The sequence below is a fragment of the Colias eurytheme genome, chromosome 13 (genome assembly GCF_061535395.1).
Source record: "Colias eurytheme isolate Ceu_HAF_F1 chromosome 13, ilColEury1 Martin Lab GWU primary, whole genome shotgun sequence".
Classification (NCBI taxonomy): Eukaryota; Metazoa; Arthropoda; class Insecta; order Lepidoptera; family Pieridae; genus Colias; species Colias eurytheme.
Window position 1 is genome coordinate 7466959 of NC_142992.1, and position 18207 is coordinate 7485165.

Sequence of the window (18207 nt, forward strand, 5' to 3'; positions counted from 1 at the left end):
TTGTTAGATACTGAGTCTGGATAGGTATTTTGAGGTATTTTGTATCTTCATACCTTCATACTTTTAGAATACGAGATAGAAACAAATTAACAAAACATAACAAAATGAAAAAATCACAAAGAAGAGACGTTGAAGCTGAAGTTGCTCAGAATGTACAATAATATTTTTTAATAAATAAATAAGTAATGTATTGACTGTTGATATTACAAATTTAATACAAATTTATTATGTTTACTAGGAACATAGATGCAAGCATGGACGATGCAAAGTTTTCAATCTCTCTGATTCTCTATTTGTTTCTTCGTAGGATTCTTTTTTTCGAAAATTGTAAGTATCAAACATGGGTAAAATATACCTATTATGTACATTGAGATATACATATATGGAGACGACACCGCCTACATCACTTATGTTCCGCTCAACATACGCCACATGACGTATGTTGAGCGGTTTTTTTTAATGGTTTTAAAGTGAAACGCATCAAATATGCCTTCGTGTGTGTTACGATATTGCACAAATAATACAAATAATACGGTAATGTGCAAAGGAATAACTTTCATCGGTAAGGACCTAACTAGATAATAATTTTTAAAACTTAGTTAGAGCAAAAAAATGGCGCAAAGATTTTGTTCGTGGTGTCTCCTCCATACGTATAGTAATATTATCTCAATGATTATGTACATATATTTATTACTAACGTAGCCCTAACGCACTATATTAAATACACAAATATAATTTGATACACTGAAGCTGGGAGGTAGAGGATCTAGAGGGCTATCCGAAACACCACACGAGGGTTATGTTATGCGATTTCTAGTATTTTTTTTTTTATTCAAGATTAGGCAAGCATTTGACCATCGCTTCGCCTGATGCGAAAGCGCCGAAAGCGAAAGCGATAAGCATGGTCTAGGATGGAGCATGCTGACCTAATAGATGCCTATTCACTTTTCTTTTGAATAAGTCCAGATTATAATTATCAGGAAACACGCAGGCCGGAAGATTGTTCCATTCCCTACTGGTACGCACGAGAAATGAAGAAGCGTAAGTCGTAACGCTTAGTGCGTATAGGTGGAATGTCGATGACATAGGGGTGGAGACCAGCACCGCGTCGACTCGACCGGTGGTAAAAAGGAGAAGCAGGTATCAGGTTGTGCAGTTCTTCAGCACATTCACCATGATAGATCCTGTAGAAGACTGCCAAACTAGCCACTTTTCGACGATGTTCCAAGCTGTGTAATTTCGAGGTGGTGAGGGTCTCATTCCCGATAAGCCTTATCGCTCGTTTTTCAATCGAGTCCAAGGCGCTAAGTTGGTATTTTGCTGTACCAGCCCAAAGGTGAGAACAATACTCCACACCCGACCGAACTTGAGCTTTATAAAGGTTTAGGAGCTATTTTCGGAGTTATAACGTTTTTTTCAATTTTTCAACTTTCGCATTTCAATTCTTGATTCTTTTTGTGTGCTAATCTGAAAGATAGGCCGATTCAGTATGGTAACATTTACGCTGCAACACGCGGCACCGCAACAGGCGACAGGAGGGTCGATTTAAAAATTTCTATGTTTACGTTTTCTCTCCTTAAGAACCATCCGCGTACTTCAAGAAATAAAAAAAAGAATTAAAGAAATCAGTTCAGGCGTTCTCGAGTCGCTTACCAACACATTTGGTGATTCATTTTTATATTAATATAGAATATTGAGTTATAGTAGAGTTATAGTTGTAGTTGTAGTATTTAATAAATATGTCGTTGTAATAAATTAGGTACTTATGTCGTTTGTATTAAGTCGTCCCCCTCCATCGAAAATTCACCAATGCTCATATCAAGCATATTATATTTATGTCTATCTATAATTTCAGAACTATTCCTGATTATTTGATGAATGTTAATTAATCAAAGTTAAGGCTTTTCAATCAACATAATTATAGTTTTTATGACGGTCAATTATTATAATAATGTTAATGACTGCTGACTGCATTAACATAGGTAAGTACATAAAACCCTTAAAATTAAATAAGCTCTGAAATTATTTAGATTTAAAAGCATTGGTGAGTTGTTTAGGGTGAAATTTATAGTTGAAGTCATTTAAACCAAGAATTCTGATCGGTAACGTTTTTTTTTTTATTTTAGAAGGAATAAGTAAAATATAAATACAGCTTTTCAATGCTTCAACGGTTATAATAGAGCGAGCTTTCGAATTGCAACTTGGTATCATGTGTTATCATTGTTGCAGATAGCAATAATGGAACATGCAGTCTAAAATCTTAATTGTATTAATTACAGGCGTAACAGTTGAACGTTTGGAGTTCTTCGGAAAAATTGCCCTCTTTACGACCACGGCCACTTTTGCGATTACGTATATGGCTTAGCTTTTGCACTAAATATAGCTATATGACAACTTTCCATTCACAAACTTTACTTGATATATATTATATATTACATAGCAACTTATTTGAAACATTGAGTCGAAAATTCATTGATGATGTAACCTAATTCCGGCGCGCAAAATCTCAGTTCCGGTACGTTGCGGATGTGCCTCCGTCACTTTCTAATGTCCGACCGCCATCCGACTTTTTGGCAATATCGATTAGATACAGTCACGCCTTTTTATTCCTAATTCAATAGATACGTGATTAAGTTCGATCGAAACCTAACGTATTTCAATGGAGCTTTGTTTGAACACTTTCTATGACTTTAATATAATAATGCCTTCAATACTGCACATAAACTATAAGTATAATTATGAAACTCAGGTCGTAGTTTATATTGCTCGCGCGCTCTACTTTGATTTTACTTAAGTTATTTTTGTAAATCAGAACTCAGTAACAAAGAGTATCTAAATTAACAATGATTCTTATAAATTAATTATAAATTATTATAATGTATAATTTACGAATAAGTTGCGGTTCATGTAAGTATTATGATAATCTTCTAATTAAAGTTAGTTACATTGGCGATTTTAATAAAACGGTAACTGAAATAAATCTCTGCAATTAAGCAAAAAATATCCAAACAATCATGCTCAGGTTGATTGAAATATAGGAACCAGGATAAAATTATTACATTATTGTATGTTTGTTCCATTGAATCTTTTTTTATTGATTCTATGACATTTAACACGCATACGCCTATATAATAATCTATTCAATAGATCCCATATGGCCGCGATAAGCCGTGACAGGAGTCGCTCGGCTCGTTAATGGCGAGGTGAATCACCTTGGCGTGACGTCATCGCATAAATTCGGGTGTCACATTCCGTCCGCGATCAGTAAGCGGTTATATAAAAGAAAGTGGCGCGGCCGCGGAGCGACCTTGCGCGGTGAAAGGCGTGGCGCAAGTGGCAACTGGCAACTGGCACAGCCGGATCTCGCTCTTCCCACGGATCCCGTGCCTCTCGCCGAGACTCCGTTATGCGCCCGCGCAACTTTCGGTAACCGGTCCGCTAGCAAAAATGCACTATTGGTGCTATTGGATCGATGCCAGAAGATTCTGCCGGATCATAAAACACTGGTATGCGAACTATCTACAACATTGTCACGGGCCGAGCTATATGGCGTTTTTGTAACGAGCTTACAAAAAAGGGACCACTCAATGCTCCACATAACAACGAAATAACTTCTGGTCCCATAAAAATACAATTAACTAAAGCAATATTTAAATTTGGAAAAGCTCTTTGGATCAACAAATTGTTCCTGAAAATAGAATAATTGGAGGATTACAACTGTGAAGTGAGCTTTTGGATTATTCTAATAGGTCAAATATTGTTTTTTTATTAATATTATATAAATGTATACTTACAATAAACCATATATGTACAAAATTAGAATAAAGCAAGGTTAGTAAAAGCAACTTGAACATGGAATGGATATAATGTACAGTAAGTACGTTAAGGTGTCTTGAAAACAAATTTCCCAAATGGAAATAGAATTAGAAATATGTATTACTTGAGGTACTACCACATCTGGGTAGTTTATAATAATTATATCAGTTATGCTCAGATTTTACGTATGTACTAAACAGAGTGATCATTTTAAAATCTGCGCTAACATTAAAAGCTTTAGAAATACCGATATATCAATATCGATACCGATCGCCTTCATATCAAGTCACGATTTTCATTCAGAACTAACTAATATCTACCTTTCTATATAAACTAACTTTCATTTCGAGCACTAAGTAAACTGACTGTTTACTAATGAACTGAATTAACATCAAATTAAATCTCATCATCATTATAACTAGCGTTCGCATTTAAGTTTTCGACTATCTCTACTTTTCTAGAAACTCTACATTCTTAAATTTAATGCATATTATGATAATACAACCATTGGATTGTTAAGTATGCCCACATTTGAAAGAAACATAAATAAAATCATCAATTTATGAGTAAAATTCACTAACATAACATATTTATTTATGATAATCTTTGATTATAATTAGATGTTATACTGTTCAATTAAAATGTCTAGTCTGGGGCCAAGTCTGTGAACCAAGGCATTTAGGTATTGTATATAAAGGGGTTATGTATATGAATGGATTGAATCATGCCTTTCGTGCGACTGAGATGGAGAATGGTTTCGTCGAGATCGCGTCCTAGAATGTCAGCGTTTCCGAGTCGCCAAGCGAAGCTTTGACTTGGCAACAAACTTGAAAATATCATGCGGTTGACTGGTTACCTTAAAATGATTATATAGGGACGATTTTAATTGTGTTATAAATGACGCATCTTTATCCTTAGACATACTTTATTATTATTCTACTTAGTCTTGAAATTTTCAAGGGTGTAGGGGAAGAACTGACATTGAGGTTATCATAAACGGAAACTTATTAGATATAATTATACTGTTCCGGTCGGATGAGGATGTGGTCTGTTCATTACATTATGCATAATCATTACTTGGCTATGTCAGAAATGATTCATGGTAAGTTCTACAGTAGAACATATTATATGGGACGGATGTTACTATGCGGTAATGGTTTAGGTACAAATAACAATCAAATATCAATAACTAAATGTCTGACAACTTTCAATTGCAGGATGAATGAGAGGCATTAGGCAAAAGAGATCTTATTATAGAACTTAGTATTCCCTGACTGCTGCTCTCAGCTGTGATAATTAATAAATGACATGTTTTCTGCATTGGTTCTGTTAATGCTGTTCTTCACCTGTTCATTATTATCACGTGGATAATGGAAGTGATACAAGGCGCGTGCGCCGGCCGCCGGCCGCGAACCCGGATGCGGCAATCTGACGTAACACAGCCTTCTGCTTCCCGCCGCGCCGCTCCCCCGCGCCGTCTGCACCCCCACCTTCCTCGCCCCTTTCACGTCTGGCCGACCGTCTGTGAACCGATATTGTCTATCTCAACTCGATCGACTCAATTAATCCCTATTTGGTCTATTTTGCAAAGTTACCGCCGAGCATGAAGAACTCTACCTCGTCATTGTAATTAAAAAGCACAGTGCACTGTTACATGATTTAAGATGATAATTAGGTGAATGCATTGGTCGTAAAAGCAGCATAAAAAATATTAAGAGAGTTAAAATTAAAAAATAAAATTACTTACTCGTTCCGGTCTACGGCTAGACCGTTGACGCCCGCACCGACACGTATTTCGGTAGGTACAACTCCATGTTTTATAAATTTATTTTGAGAATAGAGAGAATGTCCAAATGGGCAACTGAAGTTAGGTTCTTATCGTTTTAATTCCGGAAATCTAAATGAATGAATTAATCATATCTGAACCTTGGACATTGTTTTTTTGTGAGCTGGTTTACCCGACAAATTTAGTTGTGAAAACTGAAAAATTAGGTTTTAAGCCATTTCCCCAATAGAATGTTACTAATAATTTATCTATAAGAACAATAAACATAATACATATATGTATTAAAATTAAATACATAAAAATATCACCAGAATTGCTCTACCGGCTCTCTAATTTTGCGCTTAGTAACACATTTGGAGCTTTAATTTTATATTTTATATCGAGATTTGAATTGAGGCTGTTCTTTTTCTTCAATTTTATGAACCATGTGTATATGGATATGAAATAACCAATACAATTTATAAAAATATGCACCTCAACTCTACCTTATAAAGTTTAGCATTTTTATAACTTAGGACCATATTATTTATTGGTAAAGTATTCAGATCATATACTAATAGTAAATATGTATACCTAATTCCTTATAAACTGCAAATCTTGTTGTCTCTTGCAATATTTTGATAATTGTAAAACTTATTGTAAAAGGGTTAAGAAACATTTCAAGGAAGTATTTTTGCAAACCAGAACTTTCTATTAGAAGTAAATACGTTGTATAAGTTATTCAATCAGTGAGAAGCATACAAAGACTACAAAACGATGACTAGGAAACATTCATACGAGCTTGTTTACGAAACGGCGAAACAAACGCATCACGCAACCCGATGATTCAGTGCTTATTACGCTCTCACAAAATGAGTGAATCAATCTCTGGGAATTGCATCATTTTAGGTCGTGAGCAGATTAATCTGTTATTAATAGATAGCGTTATGCTAATAATTAATTTTACCGTCATCAATTTCTTAATTGACTTACAATAAGAGGACTAAAATGAATTAGGCTCCTTAATAATTAAATTAAGAAATTATTAAGTTCACGATGAATTCCATTCTAAATCTGAAAAGTTCAAAAACACTGTCTTTTTAACAATGTCTGGTTAATTAAATTTAGTGTATCTATGTTTCTTTTGTTTTACGAAGAGTCCAAACGGAAGAACCAATTCGAGTGCGATTTATTTAAATCCTAACTCTTGTCTGTGGAGATTGTTCATCTTACTTTGTTTAGCCAAGTTTTGCAAAAATAGATAACTTGTCTGGGCTGGAAGATGTCTTCAATGGAATTTTTGTCTGTGATTTATACATAGCTAAGAACTTTAAATTTGCTTAATAATTTATTTTTTCATATATGTTATATCATTTGAATTATACTGGAGGATTTTAATACTTCCCTGTCCTTTCATTTCACACACAGACGTATATTATCTTTAAAACTATCCATATTCATACCTAGAAAAGAAATTATTGCGAAATAACTCCTGAATGTTGTTATTCAAAAGCATTAGCAAAAAAGAACACCAATCGGGGTCGTCGCTCGGCTAAGATGGAACTTGTGATATGCCGCTAACGCGGTAAGCAACTCGGTGTCGGCTATACAGGGCGGCATTCCTCAAGGCCGGCTATTCCTATAGCATGCTCCCATAGTGTGGGTGAGTCACCCACACGACGAATGTTCTCTAGGATCACACGACTACAAAAATTGTTGCAGTTTCTTTAGTTACAGATCCTGTGATCTGATACTTAGGTATATAGATTTTGTATTAGTTAACTTTACTGTAAATTTTTTCATTAAGGCTAAAATGGATAGTTGTGAAGAAGTTGTAAGTAGATTTCAAATAATTTGATCGAAATATGATTGAATAAATCTTTGTAACTACTACTGTGCCTAGTAATTACCTTCTACTTTGTAAGTAATTACTAATTTTAGATATTTGAATATCAGAGGTCTATATGCCTACCATCTTAGACAATTCTAATTTCTAACCACCCAGCAGCAGCTTTTAAATCTGATGCTCGAAGTGAAATATCATATCATTATAAAAATATCACTTTGCAAAAGTTAAGTTATTCAATAGTCAATTTATATGTAGATAGATAATGTGAAATTCTTGCGACTCCGTGATATTTGCTAGACATTAGATAGTATATGGGCCTTATAAATTCAATGCTTGAATTCGCACGGCAGTGTCTAGAAGTTCCAATAGGACAGATCGTGCTAGTCTATGAATACGGTGTTAGATGAATTTCGATCAGGGCTATAACTCGTGCAATTTTTATAACATTTCCTTAAACTTGACTTTAGATTAGTAATACTCAACACAATGCTACTCTTGATAGCTTTGTTAATTTGTTGTGATCAATTTATAAAAAGTTGCCGGGATGTATCATGTAGGCGAATAATAGGGTAAAAGTGGGATAGATGCCGCACGGGGATAGATGCCCCATTTTCAAAAAACCTCACTTCCCAGAGTCGTGACTACGAATTAATGATTTAAATAGGAGCTCCTATCACCTCCTAGCACCTCGGGTACGCATGAGCTGTTGTTTGGTGAAGACGTGTTTCGCTAGTGCGTGTTATAATATCCGGGGCGAACTTCACGAACACGTTAAAATTTAAAAATATTGATATTTGCCTTTGCGTAACTTTATAAGTATTAATAAATTTCACTATATTTCTTATTATGTCTATACACTAGTTCATTAAGTACAAATCTAAGTGAAAATAGTGGCTCTTTTATTTTTATTTAATAAAAAAAATACTGGGGCAGCTATCCTTATCAAAAAGGATAGTTGCCCCTTTCTTTTCGAGGGATAGATGCCCTTAGGGGCCTCTAAGGGCATCTATCCCTCCATACATATGTACTGTATGTTATTATCGATAATCACAGGAACTGTTTATATTTTTACCTGATTGCGTCAGAGGTTTTCTCTATGTTATCCGATTTTACTCGTTTAATTTGCTTTTTTGTTATGTATACTTACTTATTAATGATCTGCCCTTATACTGATTGTAGGAGAACCACGCCACGAAAATACAAAAGAAAAGAAGGAGTGCGAGCGCAAGTATATTCTTGGACAACAGAACAACTATGTTAACATGACATTTGCTGGTTTATCATATAAATTTTATTAGATTTCGCGTTTATAGAGTATGTAAGGTATCTATCCCACTCTGTAGGCATCTATCCTCCTTAGTATTTTCATGGTGGGGCAACTATCCAACTAGGTAGGCATCTATCCTCAAAAAAGGTGTTCTACAAAAATATTTATTACACATTATCTATAAATGATAGGATAAAAAATATATATAGTAATTCAAAACAGATAATTAACCTAGCTATATTCATACAAAGTGTTCGTATAAGATTCATGTTTTTAAAATTATGAGGCTATTTCAAAAAGTGGGGCATCTATCCCACTTTTACCCTAATTATGGCCTCACCCGCCCCTCGGTCAATAATATAATTTTTTCTTACATTGATAAAATAATTCAGCTCCTCCTTTTTCCAATCGAATAAAGAAATTTTTACCGAAATTTTTTTTCTAATTATTTAAAACCTTTCTGCAACATTCCAACAGTTTAATAGTGGAAGATTTTTAATAGTGGACATTTGCATGAAAGAAGAAATGAAATTTGCCTCACATTTTGTACCAAGGAAAAACGTACCAAAAACCCTTTAACTAATGAAAATGAAGTTAGTACACGTCTAATACCTCAGTAGAAAGTTATTTTATGTTGATATCACGAACACATTTTAACAAAAATCCACCTGATAGATGTGTACTTAGTTTTTTAATCAGTCAAAAATATTATCAATTTGGACTAGATCAACTCTAAATGGGTAAATTATGCTGATAAGATAAGTTACCCTTCAAATTGATTAAGGTAATTTGAATACTGTAATTGCATTAAAACAGATGAATAATATGGAATATTAAAATAGGTAGTAAATGCTAAGAAAAACACTGAATAAAATACTAAAAATCCATGTTTTCAATGGGCTAGTTCAATTTTACAGGGCTTTTTTAAATTTGTTTATACGAAGCGGCTGCAAACATGAAATTTAATCAAATCTCAGGTTCCGTTAAGATTTACACTTAGGTACTAGTACACAAAATTAGTATATTTTTACAGAATGTGATATTTCAAAGATTGTCAACCCTTTTGATTCTAAGCTCGCGTTGGCAACAACGGTACCTGGCCTCGACGGCGGCTAAGGGCGAGCCCTGAATGCTGTTCGACTAGTTTCTCCTTTGCACATGGAATGTCACCTACATGCACTACTATATTTTTTGGATAATTCAATCAAAGTACATCTATATCTGTCTATCACAGCTAAGATAAAATCACTCATTACACTGAAACAAGTCATAAAGAATTTTCACAAAAAGGTAGATCGGTTTTTGCTTTAATTTCTCCGGGATATTGTAGATATCTTAAACAAAAATGTTATTTTTAATTTTTATGATAGTGATAAGGCCGGGGTATCTTGTTATTTAACAGTTTATCAACATTCAAGTGTACCAAGTTCAAGCATTGTTAAATTTATATTTAGATTAAACAACTTCAGAAATGTAGAGTTGATAAAAAATGTTACAACAATGGTTACAAAATGCAGGTAAGTATAAGGAAAGCCTTAATGTAAAAATAATATTAGCCATTATAAAAATATTTTTGTAGATATTATGTTTCTGAATCACTTATCCAGTTTAGCTCATCAGACTGCTTATTAAATAATAAATAAGCATTAATAAAACTTCAACCTACGCGCCATCTTTTCAGTCGCAAGGTCGAATTTTATAAACTTGTTTGGGAAATAATATTGATGTTATTATAGCATTTTGATTTTGATTATGTATTTTAATAATTATGGCAGTAAAAGCATGTAGTTATGTATAATGTTATTTTTAGCAAGTCGCCAATCAATAACTTCGCGAAAATAGGAAATATATAGGTAGGAGTAATAAACATAGAGCTTAACTGAGCTGCAGCCTGCAGTTGCCAGAACAATGAGAAGTTATTTCTGGTTTTTGAAAAAAAAATAATATGTCGATTACCTCCTATGAATAATCCAAAATATTTTCAACATTGTTCAAAGTCCAAACATAATCTAGACTATTATAACTGATTATAACGATAGATAATTTGTGGCTCTACATTGGAAATATACAAAATTTCTAATTCTAGAGCCTTAATTTTTTTTCAGCACTTAGCTTTTTCCGGAGTAAGGTACGTGTACTGCATACATAAGTTCTACTTCTTAATAGCTCTACCACGAAATTGTGTCCATACTAGCCTACTAGGTATATACTTACGTAACTTTCCTTTGACAAAAAAATTTTTTTGCTTCGGGAGAATTCGAAGCCCAAATCTTAATATTTACAAAATATTTAATTCGATACACCGTGAAGTGCGTTTTAAATAAAAATGTTGAGCCTAGAAGAGAGTGCCGCAAAGACATAAAGCGCGGGCTGCGTGACGAATCCAAGATGGCGTATTAGCGCGGTTTGGCGGTCATTCACCCTCCGAAGCACAGATCGCATGTGCTGGTCAAACGTTATATTATTAGTTATTACTTTTATAAGAAAAGCCTCACAAAAGACCAATTTTACGTGGAGTATATTTTGATTGGATTTTACGGCTGGTAACGCGACACTTTGTTCATATAATACAACAGTTTTTATCCTTTTTAAAATACAATTGCGTCACTCCTCCTTTCCTATAAAAAGCATGTGGAGTTTTCTTTGGTAAATTTTTGACCAAATTCTTTACACAAATACAGTATGTATTATATTGCTCCTTTTAATAGTTATTAGTTATATATATAATGAGATTACTTATCTGAATGTTATATTTATACCAACTACCAAGATATACGAAAAATGATAATGATTGATGGATTACTGTACAATTATATGAAACAAATTAACATAAATTTTGAAATTATATTAATAACAATATTTGTTATTTTTGTTATTTTTGTGAACGAAAATAAAATAATGAAATGAATCGTCACTTCTTGGAAGTGCCAGAGGCTGGTAACTGCGCGGGACGTTGGACTCCCAATAGGCATACTAGTGACGTCACCAGAATGATTCACCTCACCTGCCGACAAGACATGCATTTTGTCGACTTCATGCTCTTTATTGCTATCATAAAAAAATGCAAGTAAATTGCTAATACATAAATTCACTCTTTGTATTTTCCGCAGGTGCATTTTTATTTTATCTATCAGTCTTATTAATGGTCTCATTTGTATTATGCCGTTATCGTAACTAATATGCAAATTAAATGGCTGCTGTTTTTTATTCTTAATTTAATATTTGTTCTCATAAATTTATTCCTGTAGATATGTCTATTAAGTATCAAATATACATAGATATATGGAATACTGAAAGTTCCCATGTTTAACGCTCTACATTTTGCACATCTCTATATTATAATAATTGTATCAACAAAACGACTTTATCTACATGATGAAGTGAATTTATAGATTAGATTTTTCGCCTCTAATGTATTTAAGTAACTATACCTAATATTGAACAAGCGATTGATTCTATTACCAATTTAAAAAACGTGCAATGTTGAAGGCAAGCCTTTTTTGTGATATAGACAGACCGAATCAGAAAAAAATCACGGATGTTAGAAACTAGATTTGAGGACAAGTTAGTGAGTCATCAATCGACACTGAAGTGGTGTGCCAACACAAAAAATATTTTTGATTTTTTTAACAGAGGCAACACTTTAATAATAAAGCATCCGGCAATGGCTTAATTTCATGTGAGTATCGAGGCAGAAGGCAAGTGCTTGAGTGACGCAGAGGTGTTCCTGTTTTCTTTTTCTTTGTTGCGGCTGCGCAGGCGGGTGAGTCAGGGGGCGGCGCTAAGGGCGCTACGCCCTGTCCCGCCCCTCTCCGCCCAACCAGCCATGATTTTGCCGCGCTTTTTTTCAATCAGATTAAATCTGCGTCATTTTTAATGTGTTGTCAAACAGTGCTGAAGTCACGTCATTGACTTCTGTTATGTAGCCGATATCCTACTAATTTTGCTTCGACCTATGTTTTTATATAGCGTTTTATTAATCGGTGTAAAACATGTTTTGGTGGTCTATTATTAATCTGCATGAATACGGACTTTATGATCACGAGTTTTATTTACTCTGTGGCCTGCTGGTACAGGAAAATGGCGGTAAGTTACACATTTTATTTTTTTAATTTAAATAAATAAATCTTACATGCGTTAATTAATATTTAATTAGTATTTTACACCATGAGCCCATACATAAAAATGGTATATGAATTAACAAAGCCAAACTTTACAATGAAAACAAATTGCGTCGTCTCATCGCCTGTTGCTAGGTCGTGTAAATGGCCTTTGTCCATGTTGTTGCGATAAAGTTTAGGAGATACCGTTGAACTATAATATGAATAATAAATAATAAGATTAGAATGATTAAGAGCTTAGGTACAAATATACTGAGCAATGGATATAATATGATTCGATTTCATCACATTAAGGGTGTAGGTGTAATGAAAATTTATTTAAAATAAGAAACGAGTCCAAAACGGTCTTGTTACTAATTGCAATATTGAAGTTATTAGTCACTGTATCCGATAAAGTACTAAGAAGCGACTAGGTCAAGAGTTCAGCAGATAGCAGGACACAAATCACCTCTCCCTGCTATCACGTATGATATTTTATATTAATATCACTATCAGTGAATATGTCTTCATTATAATTATATTCTTATGTTATACGATAATAAAGTTAGGTATAGCCGCAATGACTTATGGTTGGTTTGGTACCTCGTCGTAGGTACCTACCTACGTGGTAGGTTGAAACTTGAAATATGAAAATAGAGATGAAATGAACAGTTATTAGGTATAAGGTATATTAGGTATGTATATGATTAGAAATAACAATAATTGTTATGTTCAAACCATGTTCAAACGAATAATTTCATTCATTACATAACTACCTACCTACATATAGGTAGGTGTAGGTACCTACAATATGTGTACAAATAACATGATTATTTGATTAATTATTGGACCTCTACCTGGCAACCGAATTACCTATTCCAGAAATTTCAGTAGATACCTACTTAGTCACGACATGGTTGAATTAACTACTTAAATAAAAAGTCCTGTATTTATTTACCTTTGAAATAAAATGACCAAGATCTGGCTATTTTTTTATTATTATTATAAATCTACTTTAAGTAGGTAAGTAGATAGATATATTTTTATTTTATTAATAGGTAGCTATTACCTAATAAAAAAAAATATTTAACAAATATTTAGACCCTCAAAATTGATCTGATTATTTTAATTTTATATTACATCTATTTAAAAAAAAATGTTCCAAATGATAACTTTATTTTCTTTTTAACTTTTGAATTTACAAAATAAATTATTCTAACTTATACTTAAAGTTAAAGACTATTCAATTTGCTGCGAATTTTATCCAAACAATTAATGTTCCTAAAAATTGTGAGTTTAGAAGAGGAAACGTTAAAAAACTTTGCACCCCCTTTTTCAAGTTGGCGGTCGCAGATGGCGAACCAACAGAAAGGATCTTCAATTTCTATTTACGTCTTACATTACTAAAAAGTAATATAGCATCCTTTGAGAAACGCAACCCTTATTGTAAATTTTAATGGAATTTGTGCAACATAATAACAAAAACTAAAAATAAATCAAATTGATACGGGACACCTATTTCTTAGCCAATCAAAAAACCAACGTAGATACCTATTTATCAATTTTATTTAATCCCTAAACTAAGAACAGATAAAATTATTTATTTCAATGTAGGTATGGTTAATTACCTAATTTACTTAATTCTAACTTTAGAATAATTCACCGCAGTCCACATGTATGTACCTAACTAAGGTTAGACGTATTACTGTATATCAAAGCGTTATAATGTAAAAAAAAAACTGAACCTGTTATAACATAATTTTACGGTAAAATAGTGCTTTATAACATAATTTTATGGTAATGCTAATGACCATTTGACCAGCTCAAATTTCTCAACTCTTTTCAATATCTTGCTGAAAAGAGTTGGTGAAATGACGAAAAGGATGAAAGAAATGAGCGGAAATATAAAGGAGAGTGAGGTGAGAATGGAAAGGCTGGGCTCATTGTTGGAGAGCACCATGAGTGTCGCCAAAACGGCAAGTTATGCGGCCGCTGCTTCGAGAGGAGTCGCTGAAAGACTCCCCGAAACAAGGGCCCTTCGGTTATGGTGTTCTCAAAGGACGAACAGGAAACGGGAGAAGAAGTATTTTAGAAGATTAGAAATACTATGGATGCAAAATATGGATGGGTGAAAGTGGAAAGGGTAAGAAAATCTCATACAAATAAATAGCTTGACAATATCTATTTAACCACAGGAACAAATCAAAATAAACTCTACATACTTAAATGTTATATTGAAACGAAATCAGACTCGTATCCTTATCTAATCTTCTTCTTCTTCTTCTCTTATAAATAAAAATGAATCGCAAAATGTGTTGGTAAGCGCATAACTCGAGAACGGCTGAACCGATTTCGATAATTCTTTTTTTATTATATTCCTTGAAGTACGAGGATGGTTGAAAGTAGAGAAAACGTAAACATGTAAGTACCACGGGCGAAGCCGGGGCGGACCGCTAGTAATTTAATAAAAACCTTTGATACCAGTGTCATATAAATAGACACATTCTCATAGTTAGTATTTAAATTGCGATCGTTTATATTTTAAACAATGTAAATCGAGGCCACATTCCACGTTTTGATTGGGTTCACAGTTAGGAACTTTCTCGTCAACCAATATCAGTTGCTATGCACAGACTCCGCGGCGCCGGCTTCATGAATGAGAATAGAGCAATGCTGCCTTAGGCCTGCCACAAATTGGTTTGTTACTAACCAGTGATAGATTGCTTAAGTGAAATTTATTGTCATGAAGATCAATGCACTATAATGAGATATCGAATAATAATGTAGGTATGATTTTTAGTAGCAAATGTGTTTTTTGTTTATCAACGCTAAGAAAAAAATAGTAGATATAGAGGCGGAAAATTTTAAGAGATGAACTAAGTCATAAAACCATCATTTATAATATTTTTCTACCATGTAAATATTTAGCGAAACCATAATGGATGTATACTTACAGAAAAATAATAATATAATCAAGAAGACTATTTAATAAAGTAGGAATAATATAAATTAGAAATTTAGTTTCAATTCACTTGTTTGTCTATCCGTGTGGGAAAGGCCTTCTGGTCCTAGTCATATTATATTGCTAATTTGCTGAATACTCTCTCTACTTAACTTCGATTAAAAACAGCACGTAAAGACTCTTGTCTCCTAGGTTACCAGCCAGGTGAACTGTTTTATTTCAAAGTAAAATTTAGATGACAGTCTTCTATAGCTTACGAGATCGAAGAATCCAAAGATTACTTAAAGAAGAAGTGTGCAATGTGTATTGTGCATATTATTTTTAGAGTAAGACAGATTTGGATGCAAGCATTCTGCATCATTACAATGGTCTTAACTCTAATTAGTGCCACTTGCAATATTAAGTTACATACCTGAACATGTATTATGACTTTTGAATAAGGAATTATGTATTATAGATTTTTTTCCATTGGTATTGAATCGAGAAGCTCTCAATAATTACAACACAAAAGCGCTACAGACTATCATGATAAATATTTGAATCATTCGAGTAATAACTCTACATTCAAATTTCAAATCATATTATATGCATATTATTTAGTAAATTTTAAAACTAAAATTTTGAAGTTAAGCTCGCTTGCCAGTGGAGGCAGAATTCATAAACGAGACACGTAACTATGTCATGAGTCCATGAGTCATAAATACGATGGACCTCAAAATAGAATCAATGTTGATACGCTGTGCATTGAAAGAAATTGTTCATGTTTTGTAAACAGTAGCTAATGGCTGCTAACATGAAGTCGGAAAAATCATAATATTTATTCCTTTTATTTAATCATTATTTTTATCCCTTTCACACCCACTTGTCAAGTTAGGTGTGAAAGGGATAAAAAAACATACAGGCGTCATTCAACGTTATATTATTTTCTTGTTACAAGTTAATGGTCATAGTGCAATCTCCAGTGTATTAGATTTTAAATGCATCTTGGCCATAACATATGAAAAAAGTAGGTCCGATACAAAAACATAGAGCCTCCTTCTTTTTTGGAAGTCAATTAAAAAGGAATATTTTGTTCCAATTATAAGCGCTGTTTTTTTTTACAATAAACTGAAAACATACAGATTCGAATTAATTCTTTCAGGACCATTTTTTAAAATGAGAAAAATAGAGTAGTTAATAGTTATGTATATAGTTACGAATAATAATTCACTATTTTCTTGTAGAAGTTTCATTAATACGGTAAATATCTTATACTTATAAAGTTTATAATTTATATGAATTGAACTTTATACATCAGAGTACCTACTGATGACTTGACCATTCTCATCAAACGAATATAGGTGAAAGATAATCGTGATTTCGTCATATTTGTCACAACATTAATGTTAGGTGATGACGTTATTAAAAAGCAGTAGAATAATATGATAAACGCTTCTGTGCACGAATTATACCCATCCCAGTTCGTCCATCCATTGCAATTCTTAATTTACTCGCAAGGTGCAAGCACTTAATCCTGTGAATTTTCATAACCTCATGGATGTTGTTGATCGTCTAGCATTAACTACTAGAAACCTTGTTCACTGAAGACGAAGGAAATACCATATTATCTCTATTTTCTCCACCCCAACCGGCAACCCCCTTTTTGAGATATCGTGACTCGAGACATTTGGCTTATCCGAATTCCCATAATTCTTCTTCACGTGATATTTTTGAAACTGTTTATTTTTGTTGCGTAATTTGCTTTTAATTTTAGTAAACATAAATATTTACGGGGCACAAACAAAACAGATTGGAAACTCTCCAATGACCACGTCACCATGATTCGTTGCTTTTTTTAAATAACATTGTATATTCTCGCCTTGTTACTCTTTTTTATTGTTAAAATATTACATAATGTTTGATAAATCCCTCTCTTTCCCTCATTTCGTGAGATGTTCTTCTACTTTTAATTGCTACAATTTTTTCCAAAAGCCTTTGAGTCGAACAACATTTCCTTTAAAACTACACTTACCTATTAAGTCAAAATAAATATTATGCCTAATAAAATTTAATTTCAATTTAAAGATGTGTTTCGGGACTTAGGCCATCTTCTGTTTTGGTTTAATTTAATTAGATACATATTTATATTTTTATCCTGATCATAAGATCATTGTTAATAAACAAAATCTGAAAATCCTGAAGTGTCGTGTTTATCTACAAATGCAATATATAAAACTCTGCTTTGTATATTTATTACATAGTTAAGGAAAATCAAAAGTATATAATTTTAATATTTGTATAGTCGATAATAATTCACTGCAAAGTTACTCCTGAGACATCTCTACCAAGTAACGAATTAGTAAAAAAACATTAAATGGAATTAAATAAAATATCACATTTGTATACTTAATTATTGATTATTATGTATCTATTATTTATTACTATGCATTCCAAACATATACGGCTGCT